Genomic DNA, 12,675 nt, shown 5'->3' on the forward strand with positions numbered 1-12,675 from the left:
ACTAATCTATATGGATTTATTTTTAACATTTTATTTTGTACTTTTTATTTGTTTCCTATTTCTGTGCTTTTTTTTTTTTCTCTTTTTTCATGACATCTTTTGAATTGCATTTTAAAGTGTTTTCTCCCTCCCTCCACATTCTTGGAAAAGGAAGAAATATGGTGTACTTTTATTATTTTACTGGTTACCCTTGAGTGCCTACTATGTGCCAGGGACTATTGTAGGTTCTGGAGATAGAGCAATTAACACAACAGTTCTTTCTTTTATGGGTTTTACATTTTATTATGGACACGACATTTAAAAATAAATAAAATGATAATGTCACATGTGGTAAATGCTACTGATACAGTTTAGATATCTGTCCTCGCCAAATCTCATATTGAATTATAATCCCTAATGTTGGAGGTGGAGCCCAAGGGGAGGGTTTGGGTCAATGGGGTGGATCCCTCGTGGCTTGGTGCTGTCCTTGGGACAGTGAGTCTCAAGATCTGGTTGTTTGAAAGTGTGTGGCACCTCCTCCCTTCTCTCTCTTGCTCCTGCTCCTGCCATGTAAGATGTATCTGCTCCCCCTTTGCCTTCTGCCGTGATTGGAAGCTTCCTGAGACCTCCCCAGAAGCTGAGCAGATGCCAGCACCATGCTTCCTGTACAGCCACAGAACTGTGAGCCAATGAAACCTCTTTTCTTTATAAATTACCCAGCCTCAGGTATTTCTTTATAGCAATGCAAGAATGGCCTAATACAACCCTAAAAGAGAAGAATGCAGGATAAGGGATAGAGAGCAGTTAGAGAGTGTAACTATATACAGGGCAATAGGGAGAAACATCTGAAAAACTGACATTTGAGTAGGAACCTGAAGGAAGTACAGCAGGAAGCCTTTTAAACACGTGGTATGACACATTCCTGGGAAACAGTGCAGCAGAGGAAGCTGTGTGAAGAACGAGGAGGACAGTTTTGCTGTCATGGAAACAGCTGGGAAGAAGATTTGTCAGCCATGAGGTCAGAAAACATTGGTTCAGGAAAATGGGGATGGATGACCTCGGACCTTGGAGAGCAAGGAAGAGGCCTGGGACTTCATGCTGGACTTCAGAGGAAGTCCTATAGGGAGTTTCAAGCACAGAGATGTTATGCTCTGACCTGCGATTCAGAATGATGATTCTGGTGTACAGATTAGAAGAGCAAAGGAAAGAGCAGAAGACCAGCTAGAAAGCTTGCAGGAACCCAGACAACAGATCGTTCTAGGTGTGGTGGGAAGGGCTTGGATTCTGGATATCTCGATGTTGTAGCAAATGGGATTCGTTGGTGGATGGATTTAAGGTGGGAGAAAAGGGAGAGCAAGGTTGACTACCACGGTTTTAGTCTGACAGCCTGGATGGGAAATCACCATTTACTGAGTTGACACAAAGAGTGGAAGGAACGGGTTTGGAGGTGTGGAGCATCAAGTTAAATTTTAGGTGCTTGCTAGACATGGGACTGACAAGATTGCAGTTGGGTGGATTAGTCTTGAGTTAATGAGAGAGACCAGAGCTGGAGACATGGATTCAGAAGTTACTAAAATTCTATTAATATTAAATAGAATTTAAAATTAATTGTTATCACTCCCCTCCTCCCAAGCCATACAAGTTTCAGGAAGCCTTCTAACTCCAGTCACTTTTTCTCATTCTACCTGGCTTTGTTGCCCAGTTGTTTAGTTCTTTTAATTTCCCCCCAATTGGGCATATTTGTTGTGTGATACAGGCAATATCCAGTTTGGTGACCCACATTCTTACCCATGGCTTTCTTCACCTTCCTCTATTCATCTTAAGCCTTTTCCTTGTTTTTAGAGAATATATTTTAAGTTTTCCTTTAGTGATAGTCAATGATAAAAATTGCTCATTGGCTCTTATTATTGAATGGGAGTTGGCCAGATGGACAGTTCTTTTCTCCCAGTACATTGAAGATATTGTTCTACCTTCTGGATTTTGCTCTTGCTCTTGAGAAATCAGCTGATGTGCTTTCTGTCACTCCTTTAGAGATAATCTGACAGTTTTCTCTATTTCTAATATCTTCTCTTTATCATTGATGTTTTATAATTTCACTTTGATAGGTTGGTGTTGATTTTCATTTTTTAGCCCTTCTTGTTGAGCTTCTGAAGCTAAAGATTCATATATTTTTCATTAGTTCTGGAAAAATTTTCAGCCATTATCTCCTTTACTTTCCCCATTCTTGGCACTCTCTCCTCCTGGAATTCTGAGAGACATAGCTTAGGCCTTTCCACTATCTCCTTCCTATCACTGACTCACTTTTTCATACTTTTCATCTCTTCATCAGTGTCAATTTATTGGTATTTCTTCAGCTATACACCCTTTATTTAACTATTCTCCTTAAGTTCTCACAGAATGTTTTCAAATGTGCCAGGCCTATTTTTTAATATTTTCTTCCTCATTGCTGATGTTTCTAATTACCTCTCCTATTTATCTGAATATTTTAAATGTGCTGATTTTATATTCTGAAAATTCTAATATCTGAAGTCCTTGGAGTCTAATTATGCTTTTACTATTTCTATCAAGTTCCTGTTCCCATAACTTGTTTCCAGTTTTGTCTTGTTTTGTTTTTGTCCTTTAGATTTCTATTAGGCCAGAACACACCTGTGATGATTTGATAGACTTGAGTGAAGTGCACACTCCCATAAAGGGGTTTGTATTTGCTCTGCCATTGGCCCAATGGTACCATCAACTCAGGACATTTTTAAGTTGATTTCTCAGCATGATATGCCTCAGGACACACAAGGGTAAATTCAAACCCCAAAACCTACATAAGAGAGGGAATGGGGGAGTGAATTCTCAGGCCTTTCCCTCCCACCTGGCCCTAAGGCTGCCGCGGAGTCTTCTAGAAGTGTTTGTGGGCAGATTGCTTTGTCGTTCCCACTCATTTACTGCGCTCCCTATTGGAAGATTCTGTAACTCTGCCTCTCCCAGGTGACTTTCTGTGCTCCTCTCAGGGCAGAAATGAGTCTTACCCATTTCCTTCAGGTTTTGGCTGAGACAATGTGAGTGCAACAGCTATGAGGTCATCCTGAGCTCCAGGTCTGAGCGATGCCACGGGATTCATTCCTCAGGTACGAAGACTGCGCATCCCCCTCTGGTATGAAGACTGCGCATCCAGGTGCAGGCTGCTGCTTTAGGCTGTGTTCTCCATGAATATGTGGCACAGGATTTCAGCTGACCCCAGTTAAACTGTCCCCTTAGCAAGAAATTAGCCTTTGTGGCTGTGAGCTACTTGTTACTGCAGCTTAATGCAGCAAAAGCTGACTACAGTACTTCTTTGCCAGGAAACTTTTTATAGGTGAATCCTTCACTAACAGTGTAGCCTTTCAAGGATCCTGCATTTGTAAAGGGGTCTCAATTATCTGTCTTATTCCGTCTTATTCCCATTCTCTTAGAGTTAAATCCAAGACAACCTAGTCTCTCCTAATGGAAATTTTAAAACTCAGCAAGGCACAGTGGCTCATGTCTATAATCCTAGCACTTTGGGAGGCCAAAGAGGGAGGATTGCCTGAAGCTAGGAGTTTGAGACCAGCCTGGGCAACAAAGCAAAATCCCATTTCTACAATAAAAATAAAAATAACATTAGCTGGTCATGCTGGCACGTACTATAGTCCAGCTACTTGAGAGGCTGAGGCAGAAGGATTGCTTGAGCCCAGGAGTTGGAGGCTGCAGTAAGCTATGATCATACCACTGCATTCCAGCCTGGGTGAGAGAGTAAGACTTCATCTCTAAAAAATAATAATAATAATCTGTGACAGATGTTATGAGTGTTCACCAAATTTTCAGTTCTCCCCTTCCAGGCTCCTGGAAGACTGCACTTCTCAGCCCCATTGATGTTTTGCAGGTCTGCAGAATCAGTTATGCCCAATCAAATAGAAAAGAAAGAGAAACTTCCAAGGCACATGGAAGAACCCACACAAGCATCCAGTTTCTGTTTGTTGACCTGGGTGACACTGGAGAAGGCCATGATGTACAGCCATGAAATGGAAGAGGGCAGGAGCCCTGAGTCACAGCATGGAGGAGAGTCTCCCAGAGCAGCAACACCCTTTATGCAAATGAGCATTAACCTTTCATGTGTTACGCCCTGAAATTTTGGGGACTCTTTTTTTTATTGCAGCAAAACACAGCCTATCCTTAGCAATTCCCCAAAATTTTGGCTAATAATTTTGTCAAAAGTCCTGCTGGCTGCACTGGCTTTCATATCTGTTTAGCACTGTAATTTTCTGCTTCTTCATTTTTGGAACCCAAACATTTCCCCGGTTCATCAAAAGCTTGTTTATGGACTCAAGATGCTGTCTTAAAAAGCCTAGTAGGGCTTTTCAGTATAGAGTATATAATATTGATAGAAAATTATGTCTGGAAAGTGTTTTTTTTTCCCATGGAATTTAATGCTTTATAGCAAATATATTGAGATTGAGTTAGAAAAATATCTCCAAAAGGAAAATTTAAACATTTCATGAGAACATGAAGAAACAAATCTCAAAAACAAATAAAAAACACCCAGGCCTCATGTCCAGGTCCTCAGGATTGCTATATCCCGCTATTGGGGAGCATCCTAGAATCTGGAGTTGGTTTTTTTACTTTTTTTTTTTTCTTTTAGACAAAGTCTCACTCTGTCACCCAGGCTGGAGTGCAGTGGTGAGATCTCAGCTCACTGCAACTTCTGCCTCCCAGGTTCAAGCAATTCTCCTGCCTCAGTCTCCCAAGTAGCCGGGATTACAGGTGCCCGCCACCATACCCGGCTAATTGTTTTGTATTTTTAGTAGAGATCAGGTTTCACCATGTTGGCCTGGCTGGTTTCAAACTCCTGACCTCAAGTGATCTGCTCGCTTCTGCCTCCCAAAGTGCTAGGATTACAGGCGTGAGCCACGGCGCCTGGCCTGGAGTTTCTTTCCATGAGTTCCACTATGTTTGTCCTGTGCGATCAGGCGCCACGGGAAAAAATACAGGGGACTTGGACAGATGAGCAACTGGCCGAATGATCACCTGGATCTTACAGCAAACGTGAAGGTGGGCTGCAGTTTCTCCATCCCACGGGATGCTGTGGCACCATCTGACACAGAGCTCTGTCCTGAGTGCCTGTGTGCTGACCCTGTGACTCCTTGAGCAGCCTTGTAGCTTACACCAGGGCCCTTCCTTCTGGATATTGTGCAATGTCCCTGGAACTCCTGTCTCCCTACTCTCTGCCCTCCCAGTAGCTGTTCCAGTCAAGTGGACTCTTAATAAGCATCCTAACATACTCTGCTCTTCCTTAATCTTTTTGCCTTCCTACATAACAGACAGACCACCTATCTGAATGTCAATTTTCATTGTATTACACCTAGGATGTTTTGACTCATCGTTCAAGTCCCAGTTGCAATGTTATCTCATTTCCAGAGTTTTTTTGGCTGTCCCTGTTAGGGCGCATCACTCCTCCCTCTATACTCACAGAAAACTCTGTCCTGGCTTCCCAAAGCACCCTCACAATGCTTTGTAACTTCGCATGTCGCGGGCAAGCATCTCGCAGTCCTGAAACCCGGGAGTCTCTCCAGGGCACATTGGGGTCGGCTCCAGGCAGCTGTTCTGGGTCTCTGGAGGTCTCCCACACAGCCAGGCACCAGCCAGGTAAGGGCTTTAGGGGGTGGATGCCATCGGCATCCTCTCTGCTTGCCCATGGGCCCCGTGTGTCTGTGAGGACAGATGCAGGGCCAGCCTGGGGACCCAGCTGCTCCGGTCACCTTGGAGACGCAGGCAGCCCACTGGGTGGATGAAGCACACTCCTGGGGTCTGAGGGCAGCTGCACAGGCACTGCTGGAGTCACACACTCCTGGGGATTTGGGGGGGCAGGGGGGCCACCGTCCCCTCTGCCACTGACCCAGCCCCCTGGCTTCCCAGCCAGTCCCTGCCGGGCCCTCCTGCCCTGCATCTAGCCCCAAGGGTATGGCACAAGCATGAGCCTCGGGTGTCTGCTGCACCCCTCCCGACTCTCGGGCCTCTAGGATGTTCCAGGCTTCACGCAGGGACCACTGTTCCAGCAAGGCCACTCTCCCTCTGTGGCTTTAAACAGCAGGTTTTGGAACTCACAGCAAAACTCGGACTCCATTCCCTTACCCCTACCTCTGGCACTGTGGCCTGTTGTAATTTTCCCCCTGAGGGACATAATCCTGTCTAATAGTTAAGTTTTAGTGATATACAGGGTGTAGAACAGAAATAAAATATCTAGAAAAAATGGAAAAGGAAGCATTTAAAGTATTATCTGGCCACGTTCATTTAATCACCTCCATACGCTGAAACACAGCAGACACATTCCTCATCTTTGCATCCCAAGCTAGCATGTGACCATGCTAATGAACGAATAGTAATAAACCGGCATTAACCAAGTCATTAATAATTAGCGATAATTTTGAAAGAGTGTCTTATGTGCTATACTGTAGGAAATATGTTCACTATGTCTTTGAATTCTTGTAACAACTCTATAAAGTTGGTGATATTTTCACCATTTTACAAGCCAACAGCTAAGTCTTGGAAAGGTTAAACCAACCTTAGGACTCATGCACATTTTTGTTTGTGGTGATGGGATTTCAAGCTGGATCAATTTCAATCCATATACGATATTCTTAATCTTTATACTGTTGTAGAATATTTAGTATATACCTATGTCAGTCAAAGTACAGTGGGAGATGGTATCCTCTGGAACAAATTCACGGAGATTCATTCCCTGTGTAGAAAATACCTGAAGCAAGTACATATTTATCTGTCCAGCATCCTTACCTTTGAGAAACATTATTTCACCATTCTATGGTAAAGCAGATTAATCCCCAGATGTCCCCCCACTCATGGGGTGGAGGGGCATACCTCATGGGACTAGAATATTATCTCATGCCAGTCCCATGAGACAATAACCTCCTGCTCTTCACAAGTGAACTTTAGTTAAATTTCTGCAACCAAAAAAAGGCCTGATGTAGCACTGCTTCATCATATACAATATATACATATTGTATATACATAATGCATCTTAGCTTTGGAAATCAGCATCTACCCAGGCCTAGCCAATCCAAATACCCCACAGGTTAATCTTCCCCTGATATTCCAAACTGCCACATCTACAAAAAGTTAGAATTGTCGGCAGCTGCTTTTGTCACTGTGTGAAGTAGGCCCCTTGAGGCCGCCAATCATGTGGAGGGAAGCCAAGTGAAAAATGGAGATCGAGAAGCTCAGAGGATGTCACTATAGCTGCTGGATCCAGCTGTGCCTGAAGCCAATGACCCGCCTAGACTTACCAGTGTCATGAGATAAGCTCCTGCTCTTCACAAGTGCATTTTAGTTAAGTTTCTGCAACCAACAAAAGGTCTAATGTAGCACTGCTTCATGAGAAATATACATAATGCATCTTAGCTATTTATTTATGCTCAATTTGAGAAATAAAATACATAGGAAAGTAAAAAGAATGCAAAATGATAAAAATTAAATAGGTACTTGAAACCAGATACTTCTGGTCTATTTTCCAGATTTAATATTTTAAATATTTTAATTTTTTATCTCTTTGCTTATTTATTTATTTATTTATTTTTGAGACAGAGTCTTTCTCTGTCATCCAGGCTGGAGTGCAGTGGTTCAATCTCGGCTCACTGCAACCTCCAACCTCTACCTCCTGGGCTCAACTATCCTCCCACTTCAGCCTCCCATGTAGCTGGGACCACAGGTGTTCACCATGATGCCAGGCTAATTTTTGTATTTTTTGTAAAGACGGGTTTCACCATGTTACCCAGGCTGGTCTTGAATTCCTGGGTTTAAGCAATTCACCTCCCTGGGCCTCCCAAAGTGCTGGGATTACAGGTGTGAGGTACCATACCCAGTTTCTTCTTACTTAGGTTTAAGGTAATCACTGTTTCCCTTAACATCACTAAGAAAATAAAATTTAAAGAATAGTAAGGAGTCATGCATTTGAGAGAGGTCATTGCTTTAAAGATTTTTTCTGTATTAACTCATTCCATTCATTCATTCATTCATTCATTCATCAAAGGAATACACTTAAATTTAAATCATAATACAATTCCTTCCTCTAGGCATGAAATGTAGGAAATTTACACCAAGAAAGGATTACCCTGTGCAGCTTTTCCTAAACAAGCAAATCTTACTGACATGCGTGATAAATCCACAAAAAGGTGCATGAATCGGAAGTCTACAGAGTGGCAGATCTTCAAAAATTCTTCAGTGCTTCAAGAAAGCTGCATTTACACACCTTCCATAAAATGCAGGTCAGTGTGTGTTTGGAGGTGGGGGTGCTGCAAGAAAATCGAAGATGCAGAAAGCAGGGGCCTTACAATTAGAGTCCTCTGCATTCCCAGAAAGGGACTCTGTCCCCTAACACAAAAGCTGTGTAAAACAGAAACAGGGCATCTCTGAATAACGAGGGCTGCCCTCCCAAAACTCCTCATTAATCTCCTCAAAACCCACTAAGTATGCTTGTAGAAACTGGAGCAGCTGGGAATGTCTTTCGTGAACTGGTTCCTAACTTCTGACTGCTAATAAATCCTAGAGGTGGGGGTCTGGCTTACATTATTCAGCACATTATGGATAATCCCACATGGCTTGTCACCTACTGCAGCTCGTAAATGTTTTCTGGCTAATTAAGCTGAAGAAATGGCCTATCTTCCACTTACATAGCTGATGTTTTATCTTTCAATATAATATTGGAACTTGTCCATTCTGAACAACACATTTGACTTCTTATTTCCCTTCTTTAAAGTCCATTTGGATTCCAATATTTAAAGGAGTTATTGATTTCATCTATCCAAGTCTATAAGTTTATTTCCTACCTATCCATCTATTCCATTTCTAAGTTTTGCATCAAAATAACTAGGAGGGGGCTGGGCGTGGTGGCTCAGGCCTGTAATTCCAGCACTTTGGGAGGCCGAGGTGGGCAGTTCAGCTGAGGTCAGGAGTTCAAGACTAGCCTCGCAAACATGGCAAAACCCCTTCTCTACTAAAAATACAAAAAATTAGCCAGGCATGATGGCGGGCACCTGTAATCCCAGCTACTTGGGAAGCTGAGGCGGGAAAATCGCTTGAACCCAGGAGGCGGAGGTTGTAGTGAGCCGAGATCACATCACTGCACTCCAGGTTTTATTTTCTTAAACTACAGAATAGATGTAAAGAATGAGTTAACCTAGGCAACATGATGAAACCCCCATCTCTACAAAAAATACAAAAATTAGCCAAGCATGGTGGTGCGTGCCTGTGGCCCCAGCCACCTGGGAGGCTGAAGTGGGAGGATCATTTGACCCCAGGAGTTGGAGGCTGCAGTGAGCTATGATCATGTCACTGTACTCCAGCCTGAGCAACAGAGAAGAACCCATCTCAATAAAATAAAATAGAATAATGAGGTACAAAGACTACGGTGAGATGGTTTTCTGACAAATTTAAGGTGAGAACCTCATGGCCAGCCATCTGTTGAGTTTTAAAATATAGTTCCCATCTATTGTTTTGCTGTATACATTTTACTCCCAGCAGTTTCAGATGACTAATACATCCAACTTTGGCCTCACCAAAAGGTGATTTGCAGTCCTTGGGACTCAGGGGCCCTTCAGAAGTTAAGGGGAAGGAGGAGCAGAGTGAGGAAGGAATGGCCAGCCCACAGGGTCAGGGAGGCAGCAGAGCAGCCATCCCACAGGGTCAGGGAGGCCACGGCAGCAGCCCCTGGGGGAGGGGCCCAGGCTATGGGTGTACAGGTTCCCTTGGGTCTGTTGGGGTGATCAGACCCAAAACCAGGTTGTGGGGGTGATGAAGTCCAGCAGAGTCAAAAGAATGAGAAAAGACAGTTTGAGAGAGAAAGTGGGACCAGGGGGCTATTGCAAGTGTGGAAGCTGCGAAGGCCCCGAGCTCTGGAAGCCCAGACTATTTATTAGTGATCGAACAAAGAAACAAGTGGTAAGAATGTGGGGTTGAAAGGGAGTGTTGCATTAAGCACATGATTTACAGCTGTGACGGTTTAGCATATGCTCTGCTACTTGAGATAACGGGGAGCAGGTTCTTTTAACTCAAGATACAATCGACCCTGGGAGAGCAAGGAGCAAGGAACCAACAAGTCTAGACACACTCCAGAGCAACAAGCCCTGGATTCTAACCAAGCCACGAGGGGTTTTATGCCCTGGGCTTAGACCGTGGTGTGTTAGGGTAGCCTTCCACCCTTTAGTACAGAGCTTGGTGTTCCAAAGGCCACAAGGGGTTTTAGACTCTGGACCCTGTTCATGTTCCAAGACTCTTTTACATTATGTCAGACATGCAAGCCCTGCCTCAACTTCTCCCAACACTCAGCTTTTCCCAACAGTGTCCAACTCCTGCAGAAACACACATCTGCCACAGGAACTTCCCTTCTTCCTTCCCGCATTTTTGCCCTTGCCAAGCCTCCTGAGCCCTCGGCTTCCTTGCTCCAAGGCCCTGACAGTGGGGAGGGGCTGAGGGTAAACACTGTTCCACATTCCATATGATCACGTTTGTTTTTCATAAGGAGAAACACATATGTTACTTATAGGAAGTAATGTGTAATGTGAGATGCTAAAATAAATAGCAAAATGATTTTTAAATTTTTTAGATATTATAGGTTAGTGGAGCTGGGGGTAAACAACTAATTTCTTCTTCTGTCCTCACTCTAACCCAGGGTAACCCCAACTGAGCTACCGTTCCGATTTGGGGTATTTACTTTAGTTGCCTCCTTTCTTTTGCCTCAGATGCTTTATTGGTAAAACAGACGTAATAATAGTCCCTCCCCCATGGAGTTGTTCTGAAAATTAAATGAACTAATAGATGTAAAGTTCCAAAAATAGTGACAGCATAAAATAAGCATGAAAAAAATGCCATTTTTAAGTTATCCGTCCATTCAGCTTGTGAATGTTTGCATTTTAAGATACTTGCTTCTAACATGCTACTATTTTAGTATTTTATTCCTTCTCTCTGTAGCTCAGCTGATTCTATTATTTAAGATACTTGCATTCCTCGTGACAGAATTTTATCACATCTCTCCATATTTATGATGTAATCAACTCTCTGTTAATGAATGGACCAATAGTAAAAACAACACCAATTGCTGATCATTCAAAAAAACTGACACATGGCCCAGGCGCGGTGGCTCACGACTGTAATCCCAGCACTTTGGGAGGCCGAGGCAGGTGGATCATGAGGTCAGGAGATCGAGACCATCCTGGCTAACATGGTGAAACCCTGTCTCTACTAAAAATAGGAAAAAAATTTAGCCGAGCATGGTGGCAGGCGCCTGTAGTCCCAGCTACTCAGGAGGCTGAGGCAGGAGAATGGCATGAACCCAGGAGGTGGAGCTTGCAGTGAGCCGAGATTGCGCCACTGCACTCCAGCCTGGGCAACAGAGCAAGACTCCATCTCAAGAAACAAAACAAAACAAAAAAACTGACACATTAATATTTTACTTTATATACATTATATTTGTTTACTTTATATACATTATATTTGTTTACTTTATATACATTATATTTGTTGAATAATATTCTGTTGGGTGGAATATATGTGCTTTGAACCTATTACAATGTTGGATATTTATTTCACTGGAACATACTTCCTGGGGTCAAATTAAAACATACTTAAGAATGCATGAAAATTCCAAATTATATATTTAAGAGAATTTATAAAACACTGTAGCTTACTAGAAAGATTATGAATTATGGAATCAGAAAAGTCTGGCTTAGAATGTGTTTGCTCACATTGTAACTCTATAACTTTGGACAAGTTTATTCACAGAAATGTTGAGTTCAAATAAATGATAGATTAATGTAGATAGTGTAGCTAATATTCTCTTAATCTTCAAAAGAATTTTATGAGGTCATTTTAATCTCCACTTTAGATAGTGGAAATTGCCCTAAACCTTATTTCCCCAAATGCAAAATGAAGATCATTAACCCTAGAAATTACAAAGTTATAACTAAGAGGCTTACCACAGAGATGGTTATATTATAATATTATTTGTTAAATGTTAGGTATATTTAGTAAATGTTAATAAGAATGTTTCTCATGAAATATGGTGTATTAGTCCATTCTCAAGCTGCTAATAAAGACGTACCTGAGACTGGGTAATTTGTAATGAAAAGGGGCTTAATTGACTCACAGTTCAGCATGGCTGAGGAGGCCTCAGGAAACTTACAATCATGGTGGAAGGGAAAGCAAATACGTCCATCTTCATATGGCAGCAGGAGAGAGAATGAGAGACAAAGTGAAGGGGGAAGCCTCTTATAAAACCATTAGACCTTATGAGAACTCATTATCATAAGAACAGTATGGGGGAAACCACCCCCATGGTTCAATTATCTCCACCTGGTCCTGCCCTTGACATGTGGGGATTATTACAATTCAAGATGAGATTTTGGGTGGGGATGCAGCCAGACCATATTGTATGGATAGATCAAATGTGAAGGCTGTGGTGTGGTCAACATAAGAATATAATGACACTGCATGTAAAATAGTGACAATAAGTACTTTACAGACAGTTAAAACCCAAAACTTAGCAATGGTTACTGATTAATTATCAACAAATGCTGAGGAAGGCAATACACCTACAGCCTTTAACTTTATTGATAATTTTTCCAAAACTTCATCCTTTTATATATTCTTACCTAGTCAATCATCCAGGTTAGAATGGTATATTCA

Source organism: Nomascus leucogenys, chromosome 4 (assembly GCF_006542625.1).
Source record: "Nomascus leucogenys isolate Asia chromosome 4, Asia_NLE_v1, whole genome shotgun sequence".
Taxonomy (NCBI): Eukaryota; Metazoa; Chordata; class Mammalia; order Primates; family Hylobatidae; genus Nomascus; species Nomascus leucogenys.